This window comes from Mus pahari, chromosome 4 (genome assembly GCF_900095145.1).
Source record: "Mus pahari chromosome 4, PAHARI_EIJ_v1.1, whole genome shotgun sequence".
In the NCBI taxonomy this organism is placed as follows: domain Eukaryota; kingdom Metazoa; phylum Chordata; class Mammalia; order Rodentia; family Muridae; genus Mus; species Mus pahari.
In genome coordinates this window covers 97,430,739-97,444,914 of record NC_034593.1, presented here as the reverse complement: position 1 = coordinate 97,444,914, position 14,176 = coordinate 97,430,739, and the positions used below count along the sequence as shown (strand labels likewise).

At 47.8% G+C, this 14,176-nt stretch overlaps 1 pseudogene; it reads right to left on the bottom strand.

Moving 5' to 3' along the window:
* Positions 1 to 2,393: 2,393 nt before the first annotated feature.
* On the bottom strand, positions 2,394 to 4,462 carry LOC110320856 (annotated as a pseudogene).
* Between the last annotated feature and the right edge of the window lie 9,714 nt (positions 4,463 to 14,176).

Genomic DNA, 14,176 nt, shown 5'->3' with positions numbered 1-14,176 from the left:
ATCTACAGAACCTAGACCAAGGGAGTAAAAGTCCAACTCAGGGTCCCTTCTCCCCTAACTTCCAGGGGTGGGGAGCTTCCAAAAGTGTTAGGGCTTTTGTTGTTGTTGTTGTTTGTTTGTTGAGACAGGGTTTCTCTGTGTAGCCCTGGCTGTCCTGGATCTCACTTTGTAGACCAGGCTGGCCTCGAACTCAGAAATCCGCCTGCCTCTGCCTCCTGAGTGCTGGGATTAAAGGCATGAGCCACCACGCCCGGCTTAAGTGTTATGATTTTAACAGTGGTATTTATAAAACATAATTATGAAAGATTTGTATGTCCTGAGTCCTGTCGGGAGAAGATATCACCTGGTAGACCATCTCTGAATATGGAGCTGTGTAGAATGGGGATCCTCTTAGCCTGAGAGCTCCAAGGGGTGGATTACCCACAAATGGCCAGAGCACTTGAAGGGCATCTCTGTGGCTGAACTGAGATGAAGAGGAGGAGGTTTCACCAAAGATGCAAAAGGTCAAAGGCCACGAGGCTCTGACTCAGGAAGGGACAGGAACATAGACAAGGAGCTAGACACAGCTGCAAGCACCCCTTGTCAGGGTTCCCAGGGCCCCACCGTGGTGGATTTGTTGCTTGATTTGGTCTTTGCTTTTCTGAAAGAGATGTGGATAAAGGTGACTTTGTTTTTTTCTAGAATGGTAAGGTGGGGAACTAGGGAAGCTGTGGTCCTTTCGAAGGCAGACTCTATACAGAAGAGTTCGTGGCAGTGGAGGGTGCAGAGGGCCAGTGGGGTGACTCAGTAGAGAAAGACACTGCCAAGCCTGACAAGATGAGCTCAATCTCCAGAACCCATATGGTAGAAGAAGAGAATGAACTCCTACACGTTGCCCTCTGACCTCTACACACACAGACACACAGACATACAGACATACAAACGTACACACATACCATGCTGAATTAATATGTTAAAAATATCTTTGAAAAGCGAGTATACAGAGAATAATGTAGTCTTCAAGACCCGTCTTGGGATAAGGGATCATGTCTTAGCTGACAAGGGGCAGAATTGAGCTGTAGACATGCCAGATGCTTCCATTGGATCTATACTTTACCAAGGTGGAAGCCTTGCCCATTTCAGTACATAGTTCTAGGTTCTCAAGACTAGACAAATAAGCTGTAGCCCACCCTACATGGATTGGGCTACAGATGTGCTACTGAGTTACCCCCAAGTCAGAAACCAGTCCCCCATTGTAGAGCATAATGGGGTGGGGCAGAAAAAAAGGACCTGGTCATTGAGGGTCCACAGAGTGATAATGGAGTGAGCCCAAGAAATGAGCTAATCTTCCTCTTTGGGCTACTGCTGACATCTTTTTTCCACTCCTAGTAGTCACTTCCCAGAGCCCCCCCCCCCTTTCTGGGGCAGCTGAGTGTTGCTCAACCTTTGCTTCTTAAGTGCTGTCCCTGGTTTCTGGCCGTCATACCTCCATGTCCTCTGTCCACCTCCACTAGTTGAAGAACCTCAACTAGTTCCTCTTTAGGTTTTGTTTACTCACTTCTGTTCCTACAGTAACCTGTCCAGGGCTAGCACGTTCTCATTGGTCACTTCTGCTTGGTCATCTCCATGTTCTCCAAGAGGGCTCTCACTCCGCACAGCATTGTGATCACTTGCTATGATGGTTCCAAACTTAATTTGTCCCTGATCAATCCTTCATTCTACGACCCCCTTCCTTACGACAGTCTGCTAAGCAGGTATCCCAGATGCCTTCCCTAATCCCCAAATGTAACACACAGCTTGCTAAGCAGTCTTCATGGAGGGTGGAGAGCCATGTTGGGAGGCCACAAGTCAGGAACTAACCCTGGAGGCCAAGCCCCTGGAGGTGCTGACTTCTGACTTCCACTCATTAGCATCATGCTGCCAGAGGCCGACAGGTTCTCTCTCTGACTGTTCTGCCTCTCTCCTGTGGTTAAGCATAATTCAAAGAACACCAGAAAGGGGCTGTGCTTTGATGTTGGACCTGGAAGATTGACACACTCCACTTGAAGACACATGGGTGTAAAATCTAACCATTGGTTTTTAGTTTGTTTGTTTGTTTGTTTGTTTGTTTGTTTGTTTTTTCCGTTTTTGAAGCAAGATCATCAGCGAGCTAGACACTGCCACTGACAACATCAAAAAACTCAGGGGAAGGGGGTGTACACAGAACTATCACACTCTGTAAAGGAAGATTTTTCTCAGGCTGATAGAGTCCATCCACTATGTGAGGGCCCACTGGGGATTTGGTGAACATGTTTATGTCAGTATAGCACCTCTTCCCCCTGAGAATCCTCAGAAAGGAAGATGATATGTCAATAGAAAAGGGCTGAGGCTGGGGACTCTGTTCAGGAGGCACTCCCTGGGGTCCTACTCAGAGCTCAAAACTTCAAAGGAACAACAGGCCATTATTTGAGTTGCTTTCTGTCATGGTATTTGTCAACACTCAGATGCATGACGACCTCCAGAACAAGGATCCTGGGAGCACTTGATCTTGGCCTGAGCCTCGGGGTTAGGGGTTCCACTGATAGGTAGAGTCACTTGGACAAGTCACCCACATTCACCCAGGCATCCATGCACTCTTCATCCAGCTAATATGGCTGCTGTCACTCTTGTCTATGCCTCTCTACCATTGCAAAGCTCTGGCAGAGCTCATTGGTAATTCCATGCTGCTCAGGTCATATTCCCCCTCATTTGGCTCCAACACTATCTGTTCCTCTTCAGACAGTTCTATCTTCACTTATGAATGCCTGAGTCCTACTGCGGCCATGCAAAGGCTGCCCAGATCTTTTGAGATACAGAGAACTGTAGTGATAATCTTCCCAAGCCATGGGATGGCCACAGAAGGCCTGGGAATGTCCCCCGACTCACATTCAGAGCACTGGGCTCCCATGGCTCTTCCGTAGGCATTCTGTAGGTGGCTGCACATCTAAACCTGTCCAGTCTGATAATGTTGCTAGCATTATGGATATATTGAATGAAAATATCAAACAAAGCAAAATCAAAGCTCTCCATCATGAGATCTCTGCTGCTATCTCTGATTGAGAAGGTCTACGTGTACACTCATGGACACACAACAGGCCAGTGGGCATGCAGGGGGCCTTTTTTTTTTTTTTAAACCATCTATTTCTTAGGGCTACTTTGTATTGGAGCTCACAAGAAGACAAGAGGAGCCCTCTGAGGATGGGTGGGGAGAAGGACCAGGCTCTCATTCATTCTTGAAATGTGAATTGCACGTGTTGTCTGTACAAGGTTCAGGATACAAAGGAGAAGGTAGACAAGGCCTGCTCGAAGAGTATTAGGAACTGACTAGGTCAGTAGAGAGGGCACAGTCTCCAAGAAGGAAGTACAGGGTTGAAGGGTAACAAAGGACAGTGACTAAGGCCTAAAGGGCTATCCTGAGCTAAGAACAAGAAAAGAGGAAATGTTCCAGGCAAGGGAGTTTATGTGGGAAAACCCAAAGCAAGAACAAACTGGGAACTCTCAAGGAACTATGGGAAAGAGGAGTGGTGGCTCACAAACAGGAGGGAGGGGGAGAAAATGCTGTGCTGGGTGTCAGGGGCCCATAAGAGTTTGGGATTTTGCAATTCAAACAAATAAGAGTCATAATAAATTTGAATTTAAATAAAATCATTTAGACATTGTGTGATAAGCCCCTGACAAGCATCAGAAAGAATGCCGCCGTGGCAGGTAGAAGAGTCAGGTGACCTTGGCTGGGATGATGTCAAGGCTGGGCTTTCTCTGGCCTTCTGTGGCCATCACATGATATAGAGGAACCACATTATAGTTCCTCGCACTTCATGTTAGAGCCATTGAGGAGGGCTTAGAAGCAAAGAAGACCAGAGGAGTCAAGAACTCTCTTCACTTGTGTAACCCAGTGGATGGTTCATAGGAAGTTGACCTATGGCTCTAATTGTGTGGCACTACCTGCCTGTTAGGCCTCAGGTAAAGATGTCAAGTCACAGGGTTGCCAGATAAACAAGGACACTCAGTTAAACTTGAGTTTTAGATGAACAACCAATGATTTTTAGTATAAATCATTCCTTAACAGTATATGGGAATATACTCATTTTTTTTAAATCACTTATTAATCTGAAACTCAAATTTAACCTGACATTCTAAGTGTTTGTCTTCCATGTCTGAAAACCCTACATGTAATTGGTTATGCAGATCTGAGGCTTAGGAAAGAGCCTTTCTCTTGAGCTGGAAAGAGGAGTGCATAGGACAAGGTCAACATGGAGGGCACTGTATCAGAAATATGCGTCAGCTGTCAGTTCATATTTGAAAGAGAGAAAGCTCAGTAAGTATCTTATTTGCTCCAGTGTTTAGAGTTTGGAAGAGGAGGCAAAACAGGAAAACATCACAGAAGCTAAGGCAGAAGAAAGAAGTGGCTCACCATAGGGAAATCGCAATCCGAGAACACCAGCCTTGTCCACACAGAGAAGGCCATCAGCGGCACTGCACACTACAGTTCACTTACATTCTGTTCAGGGAAAGCATCACGGCTGTAGAGCCAATGGAGGGTGTTTGAGATGCTTTTCTGGGAAAGAGGCAGTAGCCATAGGTGGAAGAGGTTGAACCAAAGGAAAGCTTGATTTGATAATGGGGGAAAGGAAGTCATTTAAAAGTAAGGAAAATAGGGGAAAGGGCCCAAGAAAAAAAGAGTTATATATAGAAGAAAAAATGGCAAGGTCAGACAAGGCACATATCTTCCATTAAGCCAGGAGGCCAATGCAGAGGGAGGGACTGGTACGCTGGTTTATGGGACAATTGGAAGAGGTCCTGTCTCCAAGCTTTATTTTATTCTATTATTTGTTTCATGTTAGTGGAGATGAAATATAGAGCTTTGCACATGCTAGACAAGTGCTCATCACTGAGCAACTCCCCACCCTTGGGTGGTTTTGAACTGGTCTTTATACCTCGCCCAGGCTGGCTGACAGTGGCATGCACTACCATAGCTGGCCCATTTTCTTGTTGGAAGAAGAATCTTTATCATCTGCTGAAAATTCAGATGCCAAAGGCTTAAGAATTAGAAATGGGATTTTCAAAGACAATTATTCAAGGAGAAAAACAGATGTTCCTGCGAAAAGGATAGCAAGTTTTTCTGAGGCTCAAACTGAAGAAGAGACCATGGTGGTTCAGGCAACTTTCTCCAGCAGCGATCCATGTAGCCATGTAGCCAACATTCCAAGGGAGAAGAAGGCTGCTATGTCCATGTTCGGGACTATGCCAGGGAGTGCAACAAAGAACATGTGTTTTAGAGGGGATTCTGAGCTGAGAGAGGACAGTGAATAAGGAAGGTGGGCTTCAGGCTGAGGAAGAAGAGGGCTGAGAGCTCAAATAAAGACACTGTGATTGAATAATGATGAGGAGGATCTAGAATGATGTCAGGATGATTAAGCTCAGAGCTGAGGTGGTTCTGGGTGATGACACAGTCTAGAAAGTGTAACGGGAACTCCAAGATGCAGTAGAACAGAGACGGATACACCAAGTATCTAAAAGGCTAGGATGTGGGCTGGACCACTGAGGTATTCCATGATGACAGCAGAGCCTCCCTGTGGCCTTTGCACCATCCTACCTCTCCTGACATCCCTCACCACTCTGTTAAGCAGAGTTGCTGTGGCGGCAGGTGGGCAAGAAGAGAGGATGGTGGCTAAAACTGGGTGAGGTCTGTGAAACATTTTCACAGGATTAAAAAGATGGCATTTGTGTAAGCTTTGAAGTCCTTTAAACACTCAAGGCAGAGAGCATCCATAGCTTATTATCAAGATGCCCTGGAACTAGGGATGACTTCTAAAACTCTTCTTTCCTCATAGTGATATCAAAGTCTAAGATTACTTCCCTGCTAACAACTCAGATCTCTTCCCTTGCTGTGGCAGCTGCCCTTCTGCGCCCCCTTAGCCACTCGGAATAGATGACAGTCTCACTTCCCATATCCAGTTGCCACTAATTTTGCTTCTGTCTTTCTATTCTCACTGTCATCTATTTCCTAACATTGCAACACTTTCGTAACAGACTTCTCTGGGCAGAGAGGCAGAGAGGCAGAGAGGCAGAGAGGCAGAGAGGCAGAGAGGCAGAGAGGCAGAGAGGCAGAGAGGCAGAGAGGCAGAGAGGCAGAGAGGCNAGAGAGGCAGAGAGGCAGAGAGGCAGAGAGGCAGAGAAGCAGAGAGGCAGGAGGCAGGAGGCAGGAGGCAGGAGGCAGGAGGCAGGAGGCAACTCCATTAATGATTCATTCCCCAAATAGATCCATCATGTCACTATTAGTTTCGAACAAAGAGCAGACTCACTGGCAGACTCCTTGATCTGAGTAGGGGTGTTCCTTGCCCCCATCTTCTTCTGTTTCTTCTTGGCAGTATGCACCAGATCCTGTAGTAAACCATAGACACACTGGCTCTGAGCCTTTGCCCCTGCTATCCCCTTCCCCTGGGATGCCCTTGGCCCATTGTTCTTGAGGACCTGGATACCCTCGGGGTCTGCCTACAAGTACACTTTCTCCTGCCTTTTCTGATCCTCATTATTTAGAATTAATCATTCCTCCTTCTCCAGCAAAGCAAGCATGCTTCCAGTGTCTCTGGTATGTATTACAGTGAGATGTTTCAATGTCATCATGTTAAACTTACTCTGAAAACGTGTGCAATTGTGTAAGACACCAAGGAGACAGTAGAGAGCAGCTGCTTCTTCTAGATGCTCAAGCTCTGACTGGGATGCAGAGATGGGTGCCAGAAGGCTGGAAGGTAACAAGGAAGCCCCATAGTGTGTGTGGTGGTGAGTGGAGGACACACAGACAGGGCTTAGAGAAAATGTCTGGTAAAGTAGACTGTAAGCCAAGGCTGGAAGAAGGGGATGCTGCTCTTCAGGGACTTCTAGGATAGAATGGACTTACTTGTTTCAATGTCTCCCTCCCCAAACACAACCTAAGTTCTTTGAGTTCAGGGACATGCTTTACCCATTGCTTAGTCCCATATTGGAGGAGTATCAGCCACGGGGGTGTGTCTGGGCTTCTCCCAAAGGCTAACAAAGAGTTGAACATCCAAGGATCAAAGAGAGTAAGAAGAGGTGAAAAGTGTTTATTGAACCAAAAGCAAAGATCACAAAGCATCTTGGGGGGGGGAGGGGTGTCTCCAGAGCTGGTAGACAAGTGTAGTCTAGGATAGTCTTTTATAGAATCCCCTTTAATCTTTCTCAGTTCTCTCCTGCCCCTCTCTCGTTACTCCCTCTACTTTGCCTCCATGGTCTTAGCTCAGAGAGATAACAAAGAGTGTGGTGGTACCCCAGCTTCAAAGTGGAGATGTTACCAAGCTGCATAGTCTAGCTGCTATGTGGGAATGCTATCTTCTTTTCTTCTAACTTCTTCCCCGAATGCCTATCCTATGCTAACTCCTCACACCCCAGCCCAGAGCCTGACATCCACTGAAGCACTTAGGATGAGCCTGGGAGCTTCTGAATGGCAGAAGCCAAGATATCCTCATTCTGTGATCTTCCCCGACTCGGGACCTTGTTCTGAGGCCTGGCGGAGACATCAGTTGATGAAATGAATTAAGAATCTGCCCCTGAGAAGTAGCAGGTGCTCTGAGACCCATGAGTCAACAGCTGGCCCAGGACGTCTCAGACAAGACACATACTAAAGATTCATGTGGTTGCTGTCTAGACCCTAGACACCAGCCAGTAGACGCTTACTCTGACAGGGTCCCTGAGGCTGCTGCTTAACCAAATCTTCTCAGCTGAGCCTCTGCAGGGCCAGAAGGAGGAAAAGAACACTTAGAACAGGCAGAAGCAGGGTGAAGGACTGTGTGAGTGTGCAGGAGTGACTCATGTGACAGACAGCAGGAGGCCCCCTGATGTGTGCCAGCAGAGTCTTAGCAAAAGCCTCCTTCCTCCCTAACCAGAAAGAGGGACCCCCAGGGTATTGAGGGCTATAGGTTCAACAGCCTGGGAGTGTCAGCAGCTGAGTGACCACCTGAAGAGGGGCCATTCTCTAAGCATGACCTCCAAAGACAACAGCTTCTGAGGCAATTGTAGTGAGAAAATCTGCTCCAAGGTGTGTGTGTGTGTGTGTGTGTGTGTGTGTGTGTGTGCGCACACGCGCGCGCATGTTTGGGGAGGGGGATCAGTATGTGAAAGGTAAAAGCATTATAGTAGAAGCTAGGATGTGTCCTGAATTCCTAGACTAAGGAAAATCCCACCAAGGCTCCAGTCTTCCTATCAGGAAGTGGGGAATTCCCAGTAGCTTGAGGAACAAGCAAACTGCAAAGATTCCAAGGGGAGGGTTTCAGTATCAAGGGCCCTCCCCTCCAGAGGCAAGTCCCTGCTTTTCCCCTGGAAATTGACCGTTGTGACCCAGACTGTCCCTTGGAGGTCCAGTATGCAGTTCAATGCTTTTCGATTCTCAGAGGGGAGTCTTGGCAGACTCTCTCAGCTCCCTATAAGCCAGATCCCTCTCCCTGGCTTCTCAGGGTCTTCTAATTCTTTCAGAGCCTATCTCCCAAACAATTTCCTTCTCTGGCTATTTTTCCTTCATCACACTCTCCTATACAGGAAAATGTCTGTTTTTCTTTCTCTGGTCTGGGCACGTCCCCAGAGTGGCAGCAAGAGTCAGGAACACCTGGCTTGTGCCCTCTGCTTCTGCTGCCATGAGCTCTGTCTTGGGACTAGTCTCCGAACTGTTCGAGTCCATACATGCTTCTCTGTACCCTGGGAATGCCCTTCACAGCTGGTATCGTCAAGGCTCTGCCAGTTTGCCACAGACATTATTACTAGGTCCAGGGAAAACTTAGACGAGGAGATATTTGAACAGAGACCTGACCTGAAAATGGTGATGGAGAGAGAGGACAGTAACTTTGGGAAAGGTTTTCCGGCAGAAGGATGCTCTCAGGCAAGGGTGGCTGTGAGGTTAAGGGGGTGGGGGATATGGGAGGTTGGGGGTATGAAGTCAGAGATCCCAGAGGGCCTCATCTCTCCAGGGAGCTTGCTTTTTTTGTCTAAGTGTCAGTCTTGACCAGGGAAGAAACACTGATCTGAGTCACACTTTTGAAAGATTTCTCTGTATGGAGAATTCCCTGGCAAAACGGGCTCAGAAGAAAAGTTAGAAAGCTATAGTAGTTATTCAGCACCACCAATGGCCATCACTACAAACTCATCCACACCACCCTTCTTGTAATCCAATCACAGACTACTCCCTCATATGTCTGGACTGGGCAAAGCTGTCCTGGGTCCTGCCCTCAGGAGGGATTTCACACTGGAGCTATGAAAATGCTACCAGTCACTTCTCAATAAATCTGACCAGCCAGGGGTCCTATGAAAGCACAAAATGCAAACTATTTTTAAGCTAGGTGCCCAAGGACAACCCTCTGACTGGTCTACCCTTCCTCCTTGTTTCTGAGGTGTTGGTATCATGACTCCTCCCTCTGTCCAGACATCCCCACCATTCTTCTCCCCACCTCCAGCGCAAGCACAATCCCCTGTCAGTAAAGCTGGGTTTGGTCAGCATTTGTCTGGGGATCCACTCCGAGCACTCCTAGTTACCTGCTCAGTGAAGAGGAATAGACTAAAAACTTGGCTGAGGGAAGCTGAATTCAATGTGGGAGACAGAAAACCTTATGATCTGCTGTTTTGGAGTTATAAATCAATATGGGGTAAGGGAGAAAGGGTGAACTCTAGCCAGGACCCTGAACTAACTATAACTCCAGACGTTCCTCAGTCTCAGACCCCAATGTCCAGCGACGCACTGCACTCCTCCAGCTACTAATCTGTCAGATGTCACCAAGAACTTAGTAGGTTTACAACTCAACTCTTCTTACTTGCTCTTCTTTATCTTTTTTAGTGCTACTTTTTGTAGTTCTAGAGAATCAACATAGGACCTTATTCATGCTGAGTGCTCTACCACTGAACTGTATTCTCATCTCCTTATCCTTATCCAGTCTCTTAATCCCTAAACCAGCTCCTCTAACTAATCCCCAGTTACTCTATCCATGATGGTAAGCTATACATGACCCTTTACCAGTATTCCTGGTAATCAATCTCACTCATCCACATCCCTTTAAAGTGCTTTTAAATATCCACTCTTTTTGGGTCAGGCCCTTATCCCTGTCATGATGACCATGAATGGCCAGGGCATCTTCACTGATGAACCTTTGATGGTTCCCTGGTCATAAACATGATCATTCGCCAAGAAAGTTGAATAACGAGAGGCAGAACGGCAGAACGCAGTATGCTGGGAAGAGCTAGGCACAGCGCGCTGGGGAGGTAATCTCCTCAGAGACCGACACTTGTCCTGGACTGGCCCTCAGGCAGCTCAAATGGATACATTCATTTTGAGCTGATCACCCTCCTGCCTCAGGACATGCTTGATCAAACCCAGGAAACCATGCCTGTCCCTCCTCAGCACCCCACACCTCAGCAACCACCAGTCCTCTGTGCTGGAAAGCACGCATACCTCTCCTCCTTGCCTTTGCTCCCCCAGTCACTTGGAGTAAGCCACCATTGCTCCCGTGCATATCATTTCATTCGCCCTCCAAGGTGCCTTCTGGCCCTTTTCCAGCCTGTGCTCTAGACTGACTCCAGTCACGCTAGAATTTCCAAGGTGCAAACCTGTTCATTTCAAGTCACTGTTACCAATTCTTCATTGACTTCTTGCGACTCGCTCTTCGGTTAGCTTACTAACTACAAAGGCCCCTGGGTAGCCCAGCCTCTCACCCCCCAGTTTACACTCTCAACTCCAGACTGCCGCAGTCTTTCCGTTCCTAGAATGCACCGCACTGGCTTCCTACTTTCTGCTTCCTCCTATCAACACCCTTGCTGCCTCCTTCCCACCCCAGTTCCCTTCCCTACCCAACTTCTACCCATGCCACAAGCGCTCAGCAGGGGTGTGCCTTCCTCTGGTCATCTCTGATCTCTCTAGGCTGGGGAAGGTAGTTCTCCTCGTACCTCAGCAGAGTCCCCCTAAGATACTTGCTTCCTTGCAAGTGTGTGGAAATCTGCTCCTCGGGCCTGGCGGCTCTGAGAGTGTTTGTCTAGCATGAATTAAGCAGGATCTTCAGAGCAAGGCACTGGGCTGCCATACACAAGCTCAACGGAGTCCGCCCCCCCCCCCCCCGGAAATAAGGCCTTAAATTTATGATCCTCCTGTCTCAACAGTCTCAGCACTGGGATGACAGGCATGTCTCATCATGTCCGACTGATAGTTTTCTAATAGATGGATGGGTGATGTGAGGGTGGAGGGGTGTAGACTCTGGGTGCATCTGGAAAGCAAGACGTATTCCAGAGAAGGAAACAATGCAGAAAGGCAGCCTGATAAAGACACACGTGTGGGGCGAAAACGCGTACCAAGTAACATTCAGAATACAAGAGGCCAACCTATTGGGGCAAAGGTTATAAGGTAGAGGGTGATGAAGACAGATGTGAAAGCCAAGCTAAGGCATTTGAGCTTTATCACAAAGGCGTCCCAGAGCACTGCAGCCAGGATGTGGCACAGGCACAGCCATGTTTAAGGACATCAGTCTCCATCAACCTACAGTCTGACCTGTGCGGGGACAGGGGAGGGATTTGAAGAGTATCTCCATTCTGAGGGTCAGTGGAGAGCCTGTTTTGAGATCCTCCTTCAGCCACAAGACTTTTCTGTAGCTGCAAAGTCCTAGCCATTTTGATGGTGGCAAGAAAGCAAGCTCTTTGTGCCAGCACTTGCTCCTCAGCTGGGCAGAGGTAGCCTGTCCTTCCTGATGACTCACACTGGAAGGGTCAGCTCCCAGCAGAATGTCATTGCTGACAAGAAAAGGGGCCAGGCTTTGCCTTCTCCAGCCAGCTTTCTGGGTACCAAGACAGCAACACAAGACAACAAAGTGTGTGGACTGGAGAATACATCCACATCATGCCACCCGCCCACCTGCCTACATGCTTGGATCCACAGTGCCACGTGTCAGCTGGCCTAACAGTTGTTGGTAACTCAGGCAGCTGTAGAAACTCTCAAATGAGGTAAAGTCCATGAAAGAGAGAGCAGGGCCACTTCCCCTCTAGCCCTCCAAGCAATGGTGGTTACCAGACCCATATTTGGAAGACAACACGAGTCAGTAAATGTAACTTAATTGGGGACAATATCTGGTGAAGTTTCTTTGGAAGTAAGAAGTGAAGAAAGAGAAGAGACATATTCTCTCAGAAGGCTATGGACCAGAACCAGTTCGAAAAAGACATCACGTTGATGAAGGAGCTGCAAGCAGGGCCTTGTCAGGCTGGCTGCAGCTCCAGTTGTCAATGTTTATAATCTGTTCTCTATAGAAGACCGACATCACATGGGTGGCCTTCCTGGGCTAGGCCATCCTAGAAGTCTGTGAGAGCAGAAAAGGCAAAACAATGAAAGAAAAGGATAGACCTGAGAGGCAAGGAAGAAAGTGGGCCTGGAACATCTTCAGGGCCCTGAGTCCACACGCACACACACATGTATGTTCTCAATCAGACGTAAATCTCTTCCCTGTGCTGTGATGTCCGGCCTGCCTGGTACAGGAGGCAGGGGTACCTAGGCTTCCCTCACCTGTGGAAGGAAGGAAGGGAAGGCTCTGGCTTAAGGTGGTAGTTAGTTAGCCGGCCTCAGCAAGCCTAGGACCTAAGGGCAGATGTGGGGCATAAAAAGTATTCCATTTTTAGGCGGATGGCTACAACACCGAGAGAAAGAACGATCCTGGGAGAAAGGCTGAGGGTCAAGAGGAAGGAAGAAGCACTCTTTCCCCGCAACCAGTGCTATGCACCCTGGTGTACATGATGCCAAAGAACTGACGTTTCCCTCCTGTCCATTGCTCTTCCTCCCTGCTCCCCTCTACCCCTCTGCGCTCCTCTTGGCCTTTCCCACAGCACTCTGCTGCTGCTGCTGCTGCTGCTGAGCTGGGCTGGAGGCATCAATGAGAAGCACAAGCTTGTTCTCTGCCCAGAATCCTCGTTTGGCAGTAGCCACAGAGCTGGCTCCTTCTGGTCACACCCTCCAAGAGGCCTTCCCTGACATCTTTGATTTGGCCAGCTGGTGACACTGCCGTTTTAGTCCCATGTAGCACTTACTGCTACCTGGTATTATGCTCTGTTTCCTCATTTTGTTTTTCTGGTGTCCCTTCATGCAGAATGGACAATCCTGGGGCGCAGGGACCTTGTCTGTGTTCTATGCAATTATATTCCCAGAAGAAGAGAGCAACGCCTGGTTCCGAGCAGGTGCTCACATGTGTAGTTTATTTGTGAGTAATAACGGCTAGCATTTGTTGAGTGCTCTCTGCATGTCAAGCACTTTTTTTTTTCATGTATGGCTTCATGAGTCAGCAAACTGGGAGCTTCAAAGCAAATATGGCTCTCTGAAAGTTTTCACAAATAAATCTTACTGAAACACACCCATTCCTGTATGTGCTGCCTACAGCTACTTGGTGATACAATGATAAAACTGAGTAGTTGATACAAGGACAGAGCATGGCCAACAAGCTAACACTGTTTACAGCCTGGCACTTCACAGAGAAGTGCTGGCCCTGTATTGACTCACTTAACCCCTATCACCAGCACTGAGATCACTGCTGTGATGGAAGCCATTTTACAAATAAGTCCATCAAGGAACAGAGAGCATGGCACAGGATACAGAGTTACTAAGTGCGCAGGCTGGATTTGGACCCAGATAGTTTTGCTCTATGCTCCTTGCTAGCTACAATGTTCCCTGAGTTTTCTAAGAATGATGAAGGGAGAGGGGAACTGAGCTTATTCTAGATTTTGGGAAGTAGCATATAAAAAGGAGGAAATGGAGAATAAAGAAACCTATGGCAACAGAGCCCTTACGACTCTAAGCCATTAGAAAGTTTTCATTGGCTGGGTGTGGTGGTGCACGCCTTTAATCCCAGCACTCAGGAGGCAGAGGCAGGCAAATTTCTGAGTTCGAGGCCAGCCTGGTCTACAAAGTGAGTTCAAGGACAGCCAGGCCTATACAGAGAAACCCTATCTGGAAAAAACAAAAAAAGAAAAAAGAAAAAAAAAGAAAAAGAAAAAACAGAAACTGAGTTATTTTGGGGCTGGTGAGATGGCTCAGTGGGTAAGAGCACCTGATTGCTCTTCTGAAGGTCCAGAGTTCAAATCCCAGCAACCACATGGTGGCTCATAACCATCTGTAACAAGATCTGACGCCCTCTTCTGGAGTGTCTGAAGACAGCTACAG